The 6,185-nt window shown below is 38.7% G+C and overlaps 1 protein-coding gene across 1 annotated transcript in view; it reads left to right on the forward strand.

Annotated features, from left to right (window-relative positions):
- pappaa (pregnancy-associated plasma protein A, pappalysin 1a) overlaps positions 1 to 6,185 on the forward strand; it is an 87,410-nt gene that overhangs the window by 45,860 nt on the left and 35,365 nt on the right. The gene's annotated exons all lie outside the window — the stretch shown is intronic.

Below are 6,185 nucleotides of genomic sequence, written 5' to 3' on the forward strand. Positions count from 1 at the left end.
CTTTCTCTCTGTTGCTCTTTCTCTCTTTTTCTCCACAAATGCCTCACAGATGCTCACTCCTGCTTCCCATGCTCAGGCTTCAAATTCGTATATATATGCCTTTGACAAAGAGAGAGGGAGCAATGGAAAAGAAGGAGAAGAAATACCTTTTTGATGGGAATAAACACGTTTTAGCACGTGCTGTGACAGGACAGATATTTTCTTTTATTAATTTGCATGTATCCAAAATTTCCACAGATCCAAAAGAAACTAGGTCCCTGTCTGGCTTCACAGAGTCATGAAGCACAATCTGAAACAAACAATAAACTCAGCAGGTATCCCCCCCTATTGACTCCTGGTACACCAGTGCTCTCACTGTGACAAATAAAGTGATTGCACTGGATCACAGAATAACTTAGTTGTTGTAGTGATTATATTTAGTGGATGAAAACCATGCAGCAAATTTTGAGACTTAAGATGATGGGGTTGGAATCATTATGGGAAATTGGAACTTGTAAATTGGTGTAGACAAGGGAGATTGTGGGAAAGTCGGTTGACAAAGATACATTCTTGCAGTACTAACAACAGGAATGCTCCTACAAGCCAATCCACTGATACTATCTACCAGTTTTTTCATTTTTTTTGCACTCTCTCACATGGTACATAGCATGTGAGACATTATGTTGTCATGATGGCGTCCTCATGTCTGTCAGTGTGTAGATATGATACATTCTCATGATCACCACACCATACCATCATCATGCTGAATACCAATAGCTATAGATGAATACAAAACTGATTTTCATGAAACTGCTGCATCACTTTAATGCTTTAAGACAACACTGATGTTTGAAATTGATGTTGTGTATCAGTTGAAGTTAATGTATTACAGTAACTATTATAGACCCCATTAGGTGTGACATGGTTCTGTCATGAAAGGGCATACCAATCTGAAAAATCACATCTTTCTTCTTTGTGTTTTAAGTACAGAGATCCGATTATGGAGTATCAGAAAAGTCCTGTGTTGAACTAAGGTCTCTCACAAGCTCCTGGATTGTGCTCTAGTGTTTATAGGATACAGGGAGGACCTTTGCGGGGGCCTCCTGAAAGTCTGAGGTCCTCGATAGTCTTCCAAGAACATATGTCCCATGTTTGCGTGTGTGTCTGTTTGGTATATTGTTTTGAATCCAAGATAGGACATTTTGACAATCTGGAGGCTTCAGCATAAGTATCTGAGCCAAGGTGGGTGTAGCATATGTGTATGTTTGTATTTGAGTCTGTGCATGTGTTTGTACATCTCTGTAGAGGTGATCTAACTTCACCCTGGTGCCAAATCTCCATCACAAGGGAAAAGGCTGTGGTTGAGGTACATTATGCTTATTAGAGCCATTATTATTGTCATTACTCTGTCTTTACTAACAGCGCCACTTTCTCTTTCCCCCTTTCCAAGTTTATGTTTTGCTTTACAGTATGCTCCTAATGAGTCCTGTTTTTACAGTACAGACATATTTTCAGGATAATGAGGCTGACAGTTGCACTCTCATTCTCCTCACCTTTATCTTCCTCTATTTCCCCTTGGCTCAAGACACTTAGCTCTCCTTTTATCTGAAGTGGTGATTTACAAACACCAGTTTGTGTCTACAGACCAGGGATTGGCTGCTGTCTGCCAGTCTGACTAGCCAGCTGGTACAAATTAAGACCATGTGTGTAACTGTGTGTGATTGTGTGTATTCTTGAGTTAAGATGTTGAACTCATCTCTAGTGTTGCTGTAACTGTTGTTGTTTTGTTCCAAATAGACATCTCAACATTTTACTTATTTACCTGGAGTTTGGTTATGTCCTTGCTATGAATCAGAACAATGGAATGGTGTGTCTAGAATAAGTGGGGTAAGGAGAGGCTATCAGAAGTAATGATTTAACAGTAACGACTTCCACTTAGAGGCAAAACCTTTTACAACAGGTATTACTCATAATGAGCATTTGTATATTTGTGTACCCTTAGGTAGATTAGCTTTTCCTGTAATTTGTAACAGTTTTTATCATCCATTTTGACCTCACAATCAACAGATCTGCCGTATCTTACCCTTACTTTTTCCAACTGACAGACTTATTTTGACTGCCTTTTGTCAACAGTTCCTACTGTGATACTGTAGTCGTAATCAAGCAATCCATTTGAAGGTCTGCTGGCAGGTGGTATATTTTATAGGCATAAGAGATTGAAGGAGGGAAAACAAAACAGGTCTTAGTTTAGATGCATATGTGGTGTTTCTTTACTTAATTTACATATTTTGTTTTTCGCTTTCTTGTATCATCGAGTTAAACCCAGCCTGAACGAGTGGTAATTTAATGCACACATTTTGCCTCTGAGTATTTTTTGTGACCTCTGCTTTGCTTCTCTCTTGGGGTGTCAATATTGTTATTGCTCAGATCCTTTGGAAATACATAAATAGGGTATCTTTTATCATGTTTATATTGGTGTTACATGACACATGCACATGTTAACATTTTGTTGTCTTTCTTATCACATTTAATCTTTGTGTGCACAGTAGTGATGGCTCTGAAAACCACATCTTACAAAAATACAATGAATTATGTTTTTGAGAGCCAATCACCAATTACTTTTTCCTCCAGTAATTTAATATTCCTAATATTAGGGGTGAGCTGATTGATCAGAACTTTGCAGTGACTCCTTGATAGAGGAAATCACTTCTGTTTTGTATTTGATCTTATTAGATTCAGCAGATCTATTTGCCCTAAAAGTTTATTTTAAATATTGTACTGTGTCTCAGACAGATTATAAAAAGGGGTTATGCAATGATAATACTGGAATGTGGTGCTTGTGTTGTATAGTGATAATGGTAGCCATATGTTGCAAACTTGCAAATTCGGTGTAAAGTTTTGTTACTTAATATTTGATAAAGTGAGTGCTATAAATGTTTATGGGCTCCCATCCCTTTCTCCTCAGTGCATTAATCAATACACGTGCCTTTTACTATCCTTGGAGACTTACTGTTGAGAATGCATCTGCAATCCAGTCCTTAATTAAGACTTGATCATAGTGCAAATGAGACACAGGCATTTTTATCTATGATCAGCAGTATGAAATATAATATTTCACATATATTATAAAATTTATAATTTTACATAGGTTTATCATTTTTATTTTTGTGTTTATGAAAGCCTTTGCTAATAAGTTATTATATATATATATATATATATTATATGTATAATATTGTTAAAGAAAGAAAACCATTTTGGTCAATTAACCAATTTAGTCACTACTTTACTTTAATATCTAACCAACAGCAACAAAGCAAGGAAGGTTTTGGGTTTGAATTGGGTTACTCAGGTTGGGTTTGCAACCCTGATTGTGAGTATGGATGATTGGCTGTCGCTCACCAATGTGTGTAGGGATAAACTCAGCCCTTTGCAACTCTGAAAAGGATAAGTGGGTACGGATGAATGAATACAATTTGAATTTGTGTAGCTTTACCTGGTTCGAGAACTGACTAAATAAAATCACTCTCGCCCTCGCATGGGGAGGAGGTTGCAGAAGGTGTGATGAGCCATGGGAGACTTGCGAATTGCATCCTACTGGTGTGAGGCTTTGGCATACACCAAGCAGTGTTTGTCTGTCTTGAACTGTGGGTTGTTAGAAAAACACACCAGGAGAGGAGGAGGGGTGTGGAGGAAGGTGTAGCTAGTACCACCTTTTTTTAATGAATAAGTCATCAGTTTGCATGCAGGAAGGGTTTTGTCACATGCCCTGTCAGAAAAAGGATAGCAATGGAAACTAGCTCATCTTGACTTTAATTGATTAGCATCCTACTGTCTGTTTAAATTATATTGGTTAGTAAGTCATACAGTCATGGAGAGTTACTCAGAGTGTTCTTGGTTTTTGTGGGTCAAGCCCAGACCAAAGTCATTGTTGGACTGGGGAACAATTCTGGCCTCTGGGAAGCCCTGCAAATTACCGGACTAAAATAACCCTTGGTTCCAGTTTTGTTACTATAATTTCATTTCATTAACATTTAGAAAACGACTAAGGTTTCTGATTGATACAAAATGGAGATCTACGCAGCTGCACCCAAGTGGGGCCAAAGCCTCATGCCTCATGGCGTCTCAGGTGTTTGTCACCTGCATTTCTCATTTCTGCCACTTCAGCTCTGAGCAGAAAGGTCACGTCAACAGATCCAGAGGACAGATATATAGACAGATAGCTGGTCTGGCCAGTTTTCCATGGTGGCAGGATCTTACAGTAGCCTCTCTAGCAAAACTCTCATGTTACTGGTGTCTCATTTCACTAGCTCAGGGCAGTGGGCGAAACTCACCGTCCTTGGGTAAGTGCCCTCTCTCTCCTTTGTCTGTGTTGTTTGTTGCTTAATAGTGTTTTACAAATCCGTCCATCTATCACTATTTCTGTCTTTCTGCCGCTTTTCCTTCTTTTTAATCATAATGACTCATCCCAGTTTTCTCCAAATGCTCTCTGTCGATGTTCCTCACCATACCTTGTCGAACATAATCCTAACGTAGCTAATGAGGTGGTAATGTGTGAGACACAAATCCTAAAGGGGTCCCTTTGATCTTTAGAATGTCAGCAAAGCCCCAGTAATAAGGTGACTTTGTCATTGTAGAACTTACAATGACTGGATACCAGCATAGTTTTGAATTCAATTTCATTCCTTTTTTTTTTAAGATCCTTTGTGTAAAATTTAGTAGGATCTATTAGCAGAAATTTAACATAATATTCATAGGTATGTTTTTATTAGTGTATAATCAGCTTAAAATAAAAATGGTTGTGTCTTTGTTACCTTAAGCAGAGCAGTCAGCAAAAGTGAAAAACAAATCTCAGTCTCAGAACCAATTCTAAATCATTCAATTCTAAATCTCCTTTTTTTGTACAATTAGCAGTTAGCGTTTTACTATCAGTAATGTTTTCAGTGTGATCTGTTTTACCATAACTCACTAAACCCCCACTTTTTTCTGTGAAAGGAATTTTGTTAGGTAGGATAAAAAAATTGAAATTATATTTACAAAAATCTTTGGATCTAAAGGAATTAGATTAATGTGTTTTTTTACATATCGGTATTTTGTAAAAACTTGTAAACACAACAACAATGGTTCATAAAGACATCATTTAGTTTTCTTGTTACCAGACACACACATTTTAACTATCATGAGGAGATAAGTTGAAAAGATATGCAGCAAGTGAGTATGGTTGGGGGGAGACTGCCAAATATACTACACATAATGAATAAATGCAGTACAGCTGTGTGGAACAGGTGACTAATTAAGGTGCTTCATGGAATCATGAAAACTCTCTGAGGGCTTCTAGTGGGCAGGAGTGGCATGACAGAGTTTAAAAGGCCGGGACAATGTGAGGACCCAAAAACACACAGACTAGTACTAGGGAGAATCAGAGACAGAAGTAGGAGAGAGAGAGATGTGGGGCGTGCAACGCATGACAGGGTGCCGGGTTTGTTGACAAGACACAAACAAACAGTGCTGCGCAAAATGTACGTCAGCTGCACGTCAGTCCAAAAACAGCTGACAGCTGAGGAAAAAACAGGGGTCACAGCCTTTAAGGGCAAGACAATAACCAAACTGAAGCTTTTTTTCCCCCAGTATGTGTAAAATACAAGTTAAACAGCTACTCAGCTAATGCTCATTTCTATTTAATTTTATCATGTCATCTCTGTCTAATCTACTTAACCACTCTGCATTTTTTCCCCAGCTTGGAGGTCTGGTATATTGTGATGAGAAACAAGAGACAATAACTGACAACAGCCAACCAGTGTAGTTGCTTGCCAGCTAGCAAGCTTGCATAAGTTGATAGTACTGAAATATGTTGGTAACATTACTTACAACAGTGGTTCCCAACCTGGGGGTCGGGACCCCCACTAGGGTCACCAAAGCTTCACAGGGGGTCACAAGGCCTTCTTGATTTAAATGGGTGTAAGACAACTTTAAAAAAATAGAGACAGTTGGCCTATATCTCACAGGATAAAGGCATGTTAAGACTGGAACACAAACTATAGCCTAGTAGAACATTGGCCAAGCACCAGGAAGAAGACGAAGAAAACCCTGAATTTGTCAGAAAAAAAGCCTAGGCCCAGATATCTCACCTGGTAGAACTGGCTCCCAATGTACCAAGGCTGAGTCCTTGTTGCAGCAGCCATGGGTTCGACTCTGACCTGTGGCCCTCT

The sequence above is a fragment of the Morone saxatilis genome, unplaced genomic scaffold, assembly GCF_004916995.1.
Source record: "Morone saxatilis isolate NCDOM2014 unplaced genomic scaffold, NCSU_SB_2.0 Contig21, whole genome shotgun sequence".
Taxonomy (NCBI): domain Eukaryota; kingdom Metazoa; phylum Chordata; class Actinopteri; family Moronidae; genus Morone; species Morone saxatilis.